The sequence below is a fragment of the Papaver somniferum genome, chromosome 5 (assembly GCF_003573695.1).
Source record: "Papaver somniferum cultivar HN1 chromosome 5, ASM357369v1, whole genome shotgun sequence".
NCBI classification, from domain to species: Eukaryota; Viridiplantae; Streptophyta; class Magnoliopsida; order Ranunculales; family Papaveraceae; genus Papaver; species Papaver somniferum.
In genome coordinates, this window is record NC_039362.1 from 170,358,252 (window position 1) to 170,372,439 (window position 14,188).

Sequence of the window (14,188 nt, forward strand, 5' to 3'; positions counted from 1 at the left end):
AATCTTCTTCGTTAGGTATCCGAATGACACGTGCGAGTAGTCCATCTCACATAACTTTTCGAGATCAATCCAGTGGTACTAGTTTCATATCTAAATCGTTGTTAGATTAATTTCTATTAGTTAAAATCTATATTAGCTAATCGAGTCATTATCGACTAAATCGTCTCTTGACTATTGCTAAACCGGTCAATTAGCGTTGACGTCCTTGAGGGTCCATACAATTTCACATAGTGAAACTTAGTGTATTTATCAATGAGTTTATAAAGATATAAGAAAACTCTTACAATATTCCACAGCCGCACTCCCCACAAAGATTTGGAAATTAAGCACAAGTTCAATTAAGAACTCTCCCTCATAAAATGTCATTCCTGAAAGAACAACAATAGCAACCTTATCTTTCCACGAAAAGAAGGATTTCTTTGGACATTAACGAATTACATGAAACATGAATTTGTATCCAGAATATTCAATTAAATTAACCACAAAGGAACCTTAATGATTAATTTAATCGTAAATGCTCAACATAAGATAACTTACGGAGTCATACAATACTTTCACATAGAAGTGGATCAAGGAAAGATCAATACTGCGGAATATTCAAATATTCATTCTATTTTTCATCAATATTTGCATAATGATATCACAGACTTAATCTTTGCAAATCAAAAATTCATTCTATTTTCCATCAATATTTTCATAATGACACAATAGACTTAAATTTTGACATATATGGGACAATCATAGTTCACGGACGTAAACACACATATGCCATAACATTATTCGCAATATATGAAACAATAAAGATTAATACTGCAAAACATCTTCCAAATAAACTTTAAAATTTAAATAAATAAGTCTAAAAACATTGCAAGATGAAAATCGTTGACAATAGCAATGTGTAACCACAAAATAGGCTATTCCAAACCCTAGTTATCCTTCTTAAACACACAAGAATAAATTCTCATAAGAAGTTTCCTAGACAAAAATATAATTACTAAGAAGAACAAAACTGAAGGTGTGATGTGATTTATAGATAGTGGTAAAAGTGGTTCGATTCTCAGAATTGTGAAGGATATTAATTAGACTTAAATTCTAATATTAAAATAGAAAACTCACTAAAAATTATAGCAAACTCAATCAAAGTTGATATCAATATTAAAAGAACACTGAGGCTAAGATTCCATTATTTTCCAAATTCAAAGTGATTTAACCCAATATTTATATTCATGCAATTTTCTTGTTCAATTTGATTCTTACTATTGCAACAAATAGATTTTCTAAAGCAATAATTGTAAATACCAAGCATGAAGCATCAAGAATCCATAAAGTAAGCATACTCCATCGAAATAGATCACAATCACTCAAATAAAAATCATATTAAATAATAATCCAAGGCAAATAATCATAATAATAATTGCAATAAATTAAATTAAATAGATTGTACCGCTTTTTGTTGGAAAAATAGCTTCCTCTATCGCCTCAACAATGGGGTTTAGCTCCTCATATCAAAAACAGGTTCAAAATAATAAATCATGGATCAAAAGGTGGTTTTATTGAAGAGAATATATAAAACAGCAGAACTGCAACGGTGTATAGATGTTACAGAAGTCACTGTTATAGTTGGTGTTGCAATACTGAAGATATGCGTTGCTAATCAACTGTTACAGGATCAGAAATTTAAGACCCTATAATACGAATGTCCTGCACAGCTTAATGTTCTTCAGCTGTTAAACAACGACACTGTTCAGTGACTGTTCCCCGTGCATCAATGTTCTTCGCGTTCTTCCTCTTCAGCAGCAGCAGAAACAGAGTTTGGTAAAGCTCTGATTTCTTCTTCTCTGGCTCTCCTTAGGTCCCCAAACTCTCGACACCTCTTCTATATGACCCAAGACATCTATTTATATCAAAAATACCGATTAAATCTCTCCCAAATCTTCTAAAATCTCTTTCATTCTCTTCACGGCAAAGTTGCGGCAATTTTTTTTTTAGAATTTCTACGCGTTTCTGAGCTTTCCTTTTTATTCTAAACTTTTCCTTAGATAGATACAAATCTTTGGGAAGGTTTACAACACTTTAATCTCTCTAAAATTCCCTAAAACAGGTCACACACGTGACTTTCCATATATTTCTGTTGTGATAAAAATCCCTCGATTGAGACCAGTCTAATCGATTTAAACACCTATATCAGATTCCTAGCCCCATAAGGAGTCTATCCTATGAAAATCAGAGGTTTAATCGACCTCAAACTCCTCCAAATCACGATTGCCAAAACTGCCAAATTTTTCCCGCCAATTTTCTGGATTTGAAACCGTGAAGAAGAAAGGGCGCCCCCTATCCAGAGTAGGGGTGCCTTTAGAAGCTGCCTTAAGGGGTGTCCTAGGGTTGCCCCTTATCCAAGCCAAGGGTCCGAATAGCAAGTGTCCTCCGGGTGCTTTCCGTCAACTTTTCGAGCCAATTTTTTCCAAAAATGTTTATTAGCCAAAAATACCTACAAATAAATAAAACATCATAATAAGTACAAAAATGAGCCCTAACAATATATAGAATCGAGACAAATCGGACACAAAAATGTGTCTATCAAATACTCCCAAACCTATTATTTGCTAGTCCTCGGGCAAAAATAAAATAGAAATAAAATCCTAACTCACTGTCGCAGGCATCGTCGATTGCATTTAGTGTATGCAATAAGCCTTTAAACCCCTAGGTGTCCCTAGTGGCGGAGTGTTGTCTCCGGAGGTCTTACCAAAGGTATACCCACAAAACCTTTATACTCCAGACCCTAGCTATCTACTCAGAACCTTGGAAGGCACTAAAGAATCTCCTTGTTTGGCATACTTACTGACTACAGGAGGAAGTACCCTGATGCGAAATTCCAAGCATACTAAAATTCATATATAAGTGACAAAGCTCTACTCAGATAGTTGCACTATGGACATCAATATCCGGAGTCAAAACTAATCACATGGATAGATCAAGAAGATGGATATAGAAAAACATAGATGGTTTTGATGTTTACTAGGTGAACGGTGTTTCTCATATCTGTCTGAAGGCCTCCGCCAAAATGAACCTATCCTAATGGACTGAGATACCGGTCTAACTAATATCAACACACTGGCATATACAAGGGTACCAGTGGTCGATAATCCTAACTCTATGTCAACACAACTGGCATATACAAGGGTTCTCGTGGTCGACTTTATTGAATTTATTCCAGTTGGTCTAATGGTCTGGTCTCTTTTTCTCTTTTTTTCTTTTTTTTCCTTTTTTTTTCTTTTTTTTTTGTATCTCAATCACTCTAATTCACCCTAGCATTGGTAACAACTTGAATCGTGAGCCCCACCTAATCACTTAGAGAAACATAGTTTAAAAACAAAACAAAATAAAAACATAAGTGAAAAGGACTCAACGAGATATGGTGAAACTATCATGTTATTTCTAACACCTGAGCTCTCTGCTTTTATGAATAGACTCTTTAGATGTTGCCATCTAGTCAGATTGGTTCCTCAACTCCTACAACCAAAATGCTTTCATCCACTTAGATTGGTTAGTGCCATCCTTAATAGGGATAAATTTCTAGGCTCTGGAGTTTATTTATTGCAACGAACAGGTAACAAAAAGTTCTACCCCACCCCCAAACTTAAATCTAACATTGCCCTCAATGTTTCTAATCAAAGAACATTACCAAAAATATAAGTAACATGAGGAAATAGTAAAGAGAGAAGTCGGAAAGATAGTACCTGGGTGAAGTGTAACCAAAAACCTACAAAAATATTATACAACATACAAAATCGCCTCGATGGTCAATCAAGGTAAACAGGGTCCTCCAGAGGGACCTCCTAAACATCACCTGTAGGAAAAGGCTCTAAAAAGGGCTTTAATCGCTGACCGTTAACCTTCGAAGAACTACTACCATCTGGTGTCTCAATCTCAACAGCGTCATGAGGAAAAACAGTACGGACCACAAAAGGACCGGTCCACCGAGAGCGCAACTTCCTGGAGAAAATGACTTTCGTAAAATATTCCTATCATGCACAAGTTTCATTTTGTTCTTATACTCCTTAGCACTATCGTATGCATCTCTACGAATCTCGTCCAACTCATTGAGTTGGAGCTTTATTTGATCTCCTGCCTTGTCAAGTGAAAATTTTAAGTTCTTAATAGCCCAATAGGCTCGATGCTCTAACTCAACAGGCAGGTGACATGCCTTGCCAAACACTAAACGATAAGGTGACTTTCCAATGGGTGTCTTAAACGCAGTACGGTAAGCCCATAAGGCATCACTAAGCCTCGACGACCAGTCTTTCCTATTTGGATTAACTGTTTTCTCTAGAATACGTTTAATTTCCCTATTGGAAACCTCTACCTGACCACTAGTCTGAGGGTGATATAGGGTTGATACTTTATGGGTAATACCGTATTGTTTCATTAAAAGAGCAAATGGTCTATTACAAAAGTGTGAACCTCCATCACTAATTATAGCTCGCGGCGTACCAAAACGTGTAAGTATATTCTCTTTCAAAAACTGGACTACGACCCTGTGGTCATTCGTTTTACACGGAACCGCCTCAACCCACTTAGACACATAGTCTACAACGACAAGTATGTAAAAATAACCAAACAAAATAGGAAATGGACCCATAAAATCAATGCCCCACACATCAAAGACCTCAATCACTAAAATAGGGTTCAAAGGCATCATATTTCTACGGAAAATGGTTCCTAACTTCTGGAAGCGCTCACAAGAAACACAATGACTATGGGAATCTTTAAACAACGAAGGCCAGTAAAATCCACACTGCAAAATCTTAGCAGCAGTCTTCTTAGCACTAAAATGACCCCCACATTCATGTTCATGACAAAAGGAGATGACACTAGACTGGTCACTCTCAGATACACATCTCCTAATAATCTGGTCCGGACAATACTTAAACAGATAAGGATCGTCCCAAAAGAAATGCTTAACCTCGGCTAAAAACCTAGAACGATCTTGCTTACCCCAATGTTGAGGGGTTCGACCAGTAACAAGATAATTCACTATATTTGCATACCAAGGTGATTGGGAAACAGAAACAATTGTTCATCAGGAAAGCTATCCCTTATAGGAAGGGAATCACTAGGGGAACTAACAACTAGCCTAGACAAGTGGTCTGCTACTACATTTTCTGCACCCTTTTTGTCTCTAATGTCTGGGGAAAATTCCTGTAACAATAGGATCCATCTAATCAATCTAGGTTTGGTATCCTTCTTAGATAAAAGGTATTTCAAAGCAGCATGATCTGTATAGATTATGATCTTAGAACCTAATAGGTAGGACCTAAACTTATCCAAGGCAAACACGATGGCTAAAAGTTCCTTCTCGGTAGTTGTGTAGTTCATTTGGGCATCATTCAGAGTTTTGCTAGCATAATAAATCACATGAAGTAATTTTTTTCTCGTTGTCCTAAAACGACGCCTATAGCATAATCTGAAGAATCACACATAATCTCAAAGGGTAGGTTCCAGTTAGGTGCCTGGACTATCGGGGCAGTAGTGAGTAAAGTTTTAAGCTTCTCAAAAGCCTCTAAACAAGCATCATCAAAGACAAACTTAACATCTTTTGCAAGCAAATTGCAAAGAGGTCTAGAAATCAAGCTAAAATCCTTAATGAATCGACGGTAAAAACCTGCATGCCCTAGGAATGACCTAATATCTTTTACGGTTTTTGGGACCTGTAAAGTCTTAATAAGGTCAACTTTGGCTTTGTCTACCTCTATACCCTTTGAAGAGACGATGTGCCCTAACACAATTCCTGATTTAACCATGAAATGGCATTTTTCCCAATTAAGCACTAAATTTTTTTCCTTACACCTAGTCAACACTAATGTCAAATGATGCAAGCACTCATCGAAAGATGAACCAAACACTGAAAAATCATCCATAAAGACCTATAAGAACCGTTCTACCATATCAGAAAATATGCTCATCATACAATGCTGAAAAGTTGCAGGGGCATTACATAGCCCGAAAGGCATGCGTCTATACGCAAAGGTACCAAAGGGACAGGTAAAAGTGGTTTTCTCTTGGTCTTCTGGGGCAATAACGATCTGATTATAACCGGAGTAGCCATCTAAGAAGCAATAGTGACTATGTCCAGCTAATCGCTCTAGCATTTGGTCGATAAAAGGAAGGGGAAAGTGATCCTTCCTTGTGACCTTGTTCAATTTCCTATAGTCGATACACACACGCCAACCCCTGGTCACTCGGGTTGGTATTAATTCATTATTATCATTCTGGACTACAGTGATACCTGATTTCTTGGGGACAACCTGAACAGGGATGACCCACTTACTGTCTGAAATTGGGTAAATAATACCCGCATCTAATAACTTAAGCACCTCTTTTCGAACTACCTATTTCATGTTAGGGTTCAGTCGACGTTGCATCTCCCTAGAAGATTTGCAGTCTTCCTCTAAATGAATCTGATGCATACACACAGTAGGACTTATACCCTTAATGTCTGCTATAGTCCACCCTAAAGCTTCCTTATTGTCTTGAAGTACATTTACTAGCCTACTTCCCTGATCACTATCCAAATCGGAAGCTACAATCACAGGTAAATTCTCAGATGGGCCTAAAAAAACATACTTTAGAGTATCGGGTAGTGGTTTAAGGTCCAACTTTGGGGGCTCTTCTAAAGAAGGAATTAGGGTAGTCTCAGAAACTGGTAATGTTTCGAACCTAGCTTTTCATCTATCAGTGTTTAATACAGGGGTAGAATATAATAGAGCATTCACCTGTTCAATAGTGCTATCGTCGTCAAAATCTAAACCAAAATGGGATAGACAACTTTCTAATGGGTCTTCAGACAAGATGTTTGGTAATGACTCATGAACTAAGGCTTTTATCATGTTCACCTCCTCAACACATGTGTCATCTAGCTCATGAGGTTGCTTACTGACATTAAAAATGTTCATCTCCATAGTCATATTACCAAAAGATAAACTCATCATACCATTTCGACATTTAATGATCACATTAGACGTAACTAAAAATGGGCGACCTAAAATCACAGGTATCTGGTTCTCTGGGTCAGGGACAGGTTGGGTATCTAGGACCATGAAATCCACTGGATAAATAAACTTGTCGACCTCAATAAGAACATCCTCGATAACACCTCGAGGGATTTTAACATACCTATCAGCTAACTGCAGTGTCATCTGAGTAGGTTTCATTTCACCAAGTCCTAGCTGTAAGTATACATGGAATGGCAGTAAGTTCACACTGGCTCCTAAGTCAAGTAAAGATTTTTCTACCCGGAAGTTACCTATTGTGCAAGCAATGGTAGGAGAACCTGGGTCTTTGTACTTTGGAGTTGTGGTGTTCTGAATGATTGAACTTACGTGACTAGCTAAAAAGGATTTCTTATGGACGCTAAGTTTTCGCTTTCGCGTACACATATCCTTAAGGAACTTGCCATAAGCAGGAATTTGCCTAATTGCATCTAATAAGGGAAGGTTTATGGTAACTTGCTTAAAAACCTCCACTATATCATTAAAGTTCAATTCCTTCTTTGTTGGTACTAATAGCTGAGGAAATGGGGCTCTAGGCCTAAAATCAGACCTTTCAGGAATCGAATTCACATCGTCAGAAACTTTATCAGTCTCTTCAGCTACTGGTCCTGAGAGGTGAGATCCTGAGGGGTGAACTACATTATGTTCACTATCGGGCATGGTTACCTTATTGTCTACAACTCTACCACTTCTAAGGGTTCTAACAGCATTCAATTGATTCGATGGTTTTGCACCTAATTCATGAACTCCTCTAGGGTTGGGTTGTGTTTGACTATGAAACTTACCTTTTTCTCTCAAAGAATCACTTATCAGACCAACCTGGGTTTTTAACTCGGAATTAGCCTGACTATTTTCTTGTCCTATCCTGTTACTAGCTTGTAGACTCTGTTCTACGGATAACTGAAATTTTGCAGTTTGCTGAGTTAACAAGGCGAGAGATTCCTCTAAACTTAGGATTTTCTTATCTGACTGATTCTGAAACTGAGCTAGTCCTGAAGGATTCTTAGTATATCCAAAACCTGGGGGAGCATTAGAATTACTAAACTGACCTTGACTTTGGCCCTTAGACCACGAAAGGTTCGGATGGTTTCTCCAACCAGGATTATAGGTTTCTGAATATGGGTCAATCTTTTGACGGTTATCAAATCTAGTGTTATTCTAAAGAGCATTGGCCTGCTCTTCAATGTTCTGGCCTTCCCAAAAAGGCTCCACTCTACCACTAGTCTAGCCCACTTCTAAGGCTTCTAACCTTTTTGTTATAGCAGCAATTTTGGGATCTGATTCATAGCTTCCTTCTACCCTATTAACGTTTCCTCTACTTAAAAGAATTGTTTTCTGGGGTGCCCTACTATTTTCCAATTGCTGGGTTTTTTTCGGAGATTTCATTAAAAATTTCCATCGCTGCATCAACAGTTTGGTTTTCAAATCCACCAGTGCATAGAGACTCAACCATGGTCGTTGTGGAGTAATCTAAACCCTCATAAAAGATCTGAACTATCCTAACATTTTCTAAACCATGATGAGGACACTGGGATAATAAATCATTGAACCTTTCCAAATACCTATATAAATATTCTCCCTCTTGTTGTGAAAATGTGCATATTTGCGTCCTAATAGACGATGTTTTGTGCCTAGGGAAAAACTTATTGAAAAAGGCAGATGTAAGTTGTTCATATGTCTCAATTGACTCGGAGTCCAAACTATACATCCACGACTTGGCCTTATCTTTCAGGGAAAATGGGAATAACCTAAGTTTCAAATAATCATCATGTAAGCCTCTAATTCTTAGAGTACTACAAATTTCCTCAAAATCCCTAACATGGTAATAAGGGTTTTCATTTTCTTTCCCTAAAAAGATTGGGAGCATATGTAAGGTCCCAGGTTTCAGTTCATAGGGTGCCTCCGTTTCAGCTAACTTAATACACGAAGGACGAGTAGTCCTAGTTGGATTCAACAAAGCTTTTAAAGTTGCCATTCCTGGCGCTATCGGAGAAACAGGGTTCCTCTCCTCAGTCAAAGGACGTTCAAAAACAGACTCTTCAAAAGTCAGACTTTCTAGATTAAGGTAATCGAGACGCTTCGAACTACTAGGTTTATCTTTAACAAATCTACCTAGTGCGTCTCTTTTACGTTCAGGCATACAATAGAATTTTCTAAATTGGAAGGGTAATCAAACACAGATCAAGGCCGTCTCAACCAAATCAAACCTATTGATTTCTAGCAAACAAAAAGCATGATTGCTCCACTTAGATTGTTTCTAGACCAGCTTCTAATCCTTCGAACGGGAATTCTTTACAATTTAAGCAAACCCCTCTGGAATCAATCCGAGTTAACGTAAGTTGAATAGAGGAGAGGGAAGCTCGGTGGAGCTTTGATACCCAAGGACTCACCGGTATTACAAGGCGGCGCAGTCACGCATTCAACTTACAGAAACCGTCAAGAACTTCGAAGTATGCTTAAAAGAGTAACCAATATTTTTCGAATGACTTTCCTGTTAAGCTCGTTACCCTATCGGTCTCGTTCTAGTCAAAATTTTAAGCTTAGGTTCACGTAGGTTACGTGTTCCTAAAGCGGACAAGAAGAGAACGGTGATGAAATCTGAACCCTTATCTTGTATGGCCAGGCCTTGCCCTTTACTAGAGAAATAAATGTCTGTATTCAGTCCTCAACATATATGCATACGAAGGAGTCCAGTAACTCACTGACAGGGGATTCGCGAGTGTTTAGAATCTTATCTCCCGTTCCATACGGGGGATGAATCGGTTGTAGTCGACTCGGGCCACTGATTCCGATGTCTAGTGTACGAACCCAAGGTGCTGAGACAAAATCGTAATTGTCCTCCTTCTCTGCAAACAGTTTATATTTAAAGTACCCTTCCGTAGGGTAATAAAAAAAAATGTCCCAAAGTCCAAAAGTCCAAAAAAATAAAGAAAAATTACAAAAATAATAAACCCTAATACAATTTTTTTTTTTAAAATAAAATAAACAAACCCTAAACTAAAATTGTCTAAAATAAAATTGTCTTCTTTTCTGTTCTTTTTGCTTTAATCTTTAGCTCCAAGTCTTTATGAAATCACCAAACTCCTTGACTCAATTTTCTTTATGATCCAGAACCTGTAGACACAAGATAAATACCCAAAAACATAAAAAAGGACAAAAAAAATTAAAAAAATTAAAATAAATAAAATAAAATAAATATAAAACCTTAAAAACAAGTCCCCGGTAGCGGCGCTAAAAATTGATGTGATTTATAGATAGTGATAAAAGTGGTTTGATTCTCAGACTTGTGAAGGATATTAATTAAACTTAAATTCTAATATTAAAATAGAAAACTCACTAAAAATTATAGCAAACTCAATCAAAGTTGATATCAATATTAAAAGAACACTGAGGCTAAGATTCCACTATTTTCCAAATTCAAAGTGATTTAATCCAATATTTATATTCATGCAATTTTCTTGTTCAATTTGATTCTTACTATTGCAAAAATAGATTTTCTAAAGCAATAATTGTAAATACCAAACATGAAGCATCAAGAGTCTATAAACTAAGCATGCTCCATCAAAATAGATCACAATCACTCAAATAAAAATCATATTCAATAATAATCCAAGGCAAATAATCATAATAATTGCAATAAATTAAATTAAATAGATTATACCGCTTTTTGTTGGAAAAATAGCTTCCTCTATCGCCTCAGCAATGGGGTTTAGCTCCTCATATCAAAAACAAGTTCAAAATAATAAATCATGGCTCAAAGGGTGGTTTTATTGAAGAGAATATATAAAACAGCAGAACTGCAACGGTGTATAGATGTTACAGAAGTCACCGTTACAGTTGGTGTTGCAATACTGAAGATATACGTTGCTAATCAACTGTTACAGGATAAGAAATTTAAGACCCTAGAATACGACTGTCCTGCACAGCTTAATGTTCTTCAGCTGTTAAACAACGAAACTGTTCTGCGACTGTTCCCTGTGCGTCAATGTTCTTCGCGTTCTTCCTCTTCAGCAGAAGCAGCAGCAGAAACAGAGTTTGGTAAAGCTCTGATTTCTTCTTCTCTGGCTCTCCTTAGGTCCCCAAACTCTCGACACCTCTTCTATATGACCCAAGACATCTATTTATATCAAAAATACCGATTAAATCTCTCCCAAATCTTCCAAAATCTCTTTCCTTCTCTTCACGGCAAAGTTGCGGCAATTTCTTGTTTTAGAATTTCTACGCGTTTCTGAGCTTTCCTTTTTATTCTAACCTCTTCCTTAGATAGATACAAATCTTTGGGAAGGTTTACAGCACTTTAATCTCTCTAAAATTCCCTAAAACAGGTTACACACGTGACTTTCCATATATTTCTGTTGTGATAAAAATCCCTCGATTGAGCCCAGTCTAATCGATTTAAACACCTATATCAGATTCCTAGCCCCATAAGGAGTCTATCCTATGAAAATCAGAGGTTTAATCGACCTCAAACTCCTCCAAATCACGATTACCAAAACTGCCAAATTTTTCTCGCCAATTTTCTGGATTTGAAACCGTGAAGAAGAAAGGGCGCCCCCTATCCAGATTAGGGGTGCCTTTAGCAGATGCCTTAAGGGGTGTCATGTGTTTTCCCCTTATCCAAGCTGGGGGTTCGAATAGAAAGTGTCCTCCGGGTGCTTTCCGTCAACTTTTCGAGCCAATTTTTTCCAAAAATGTTTATTAGCCAAAAATACCTACAAATAAATAAAACACCATAATAAGTACAAAAACGAGCCCAAACAATATATAGAATCGAGACAAATCGGACATAAAAATGTGTCTATCAAGGTGTTCATACATAATCAACAACCAGAGATCGAACAAAAACAAGTTCATCAGTTGCTTTCTTTGGTTCGTTTTCAGAAATTCAAGATTCTTTGTTGCAATTTCAAGTTGTTCACGTACAACCCCAAAATATCGAAGAAGATTTCCCACCAATTGAGATGACATCTGAACTGGAAGTTTGTTTTCATGATCAACTGCATGGTAGCAGGATATGATAACGGGTTCTCAGGAAACTCGAGAACTTTGTCTTCCTTTTTGCATCCATCCATTGTGCACTCCAAAACAAATCTCAAGAAAACTTGATGTTATGAAAAGAGTATATATCAGAAGGAGTCCATGATATATATACGAGATTTTCATAGGGAAACCCTATGGTTACTCGTTTGCGTTCGGTAAGGGTCAGGTGCACGAACGTTTGTGGTTATGAACCAGGTTCAAAACCGAGAAACCAAATGGAGACTATTTTAGAAATATGTTTTGATAAAAAAAAAAGACAGAACAACTTAGCTCAGGAATAAAGCACAAGGTAATTTTTGAAATCAACAAATCAACTGTCAAGAGGGAGACAAATGAGAATTTTAAAAGAGAGCAACAAAGAGAATTTTCTCAAGAGTTATTGATCAATTATATTACATTATGTAATAGTTAACCGGATAAAGGCTCAACAGTAAGATGATCAATTTATTCTTAAACGGAAAAATAGATACAACAAAGACCACTTTGTCAAGAAGAAAGGATTCTTGATAATTATGAACATCCTCACACGGTCTCAAAGAGGATGCACATTTGTAAGTAGTCAAATTGTAGTTTGACGAGCATATAGCTCATCAAGGGTATTGACATTTTCCCTTTTCTTTCTTGAAAATCTTCAGAAAAGTCAATAGAGTTAGTCTCAAGAGAGTTTACAAGAATAGGACAAGAGATACCTGCAGTTGCTGCCTTCCTTTCCTTTTTAATGATGCGGTTGAGTCTATTTATACTGGTCTTTAGTTCCGTAACACGATTATTGATATGAATATACTCAAGAACGATTGAAGCTTTTGATCCAACACTTCCTTTAGTCATAGAAGAAGAGTTTGAAGAAGTTTTCTTACTCATTGGATCAACAAAGCAGTCGTTTGTCCGTATAACACAATTCTTTTTACAATTCTAGAAAGCTTTTGTGTTATCTTTACAGGAAAGACTTGGCTCATCACAGCACTTTTCTTGTCTGAGAGTTGGACATTTAAGACAAGAAAAATAATATTCTGGTTCAGTTACTTCCTTAGACATATAGATAAGAATGTTATGAAGTTTTTCATTCCGCAAACGAAAACGACATCTCTTTTCAAGATGACCTTTGTTTCCGCAATAATAACATCTGAAGGGAATGTTATTAATCTTTCTCATATGAGTAGGTGGTTGACATCCTTTGTTTATTGAGACTTCTGTCGCATAAGGTAATTTTCCATTTTTTCCATTAGAGCAAGTTTTCTGTAGGAAATTGTTTTTAGCGCAAACAAAATTAATCTTACCACTGCTTGGAGTGTCTATTCCTTCATATCCAAACCTCGTGTATCACGATGTTTCTTACAAGCTCCCAGCATAGTGGATAATTTTGTTGGACTAAGATCAAACATTTTCAAGCTTTCTTCCAGCAGAATTACCTTGTTTTGAGCAGAAAAGAGCTCATCCTCCAACTGTTTTTCTCGGGAGATAAAAACGTTCTCTTTGTCTTTAAAACAACTTTGTTGAGAGTTACATCTAGCTTCAGATTCAGCAAGTTCTTCTTTTAACATTCAGAATTTCTTGAATGCACATCTTCTTCTCGATCTTTAAGAAGAGATTGTAGGAGATTATATCCACAATCGTAGCCTTTAAAGAGATTTCTCATTTTCCTGTTTTCTAGACAAAGAGGAGTCAGAAACTCAGCCAAGCAAGATGTTGACTTCTTTTTCTTTATGAGATGGTCAAAAATCTTGATGTATTGAGAGACTTTCTCATCAACATAATATCCATCAACTGAATCACTTACATTTGAAAGATCATCCAATTGTTCATCTAGGCGTGTTTCCAAGTTATCCACAGTTTCCGACCATGGAGATGATGAGGAAAATTTCTCAGGAGAATCATAGCTTTGAACCAAGTCAAAACGTTTATGAACTGGTGATTCGTTGTTTGAGATAGCACAACTATCCATATAGTCAGATTGCTACAAACACAGACTTATAAGGTCTTAAACGTGTTTGCCTTCTTTGATACCAATTGAAAAATAGGGGGTCTAACAACCACACCCAATATATCGTTTCAGCAATATGTAAGAACTAACTCCAATATATTTTCAAGAGAATCAACTA

The 14,188-nt window shown here is 36.8% G+C and overlaps 1 pseudogene; it reads left to right on the forward strand.

Annotated features, from left to right (window-relative positions):
- The first annotated feature begins 8,560 nt into the window (after positions 1-8,560).
- Positions 8,561-8,660, forward strand: LOC113284825 (annotated as a pseudogene).
- Positions 8,661-14,188: the final 5,528 nt, after the last annotated feature.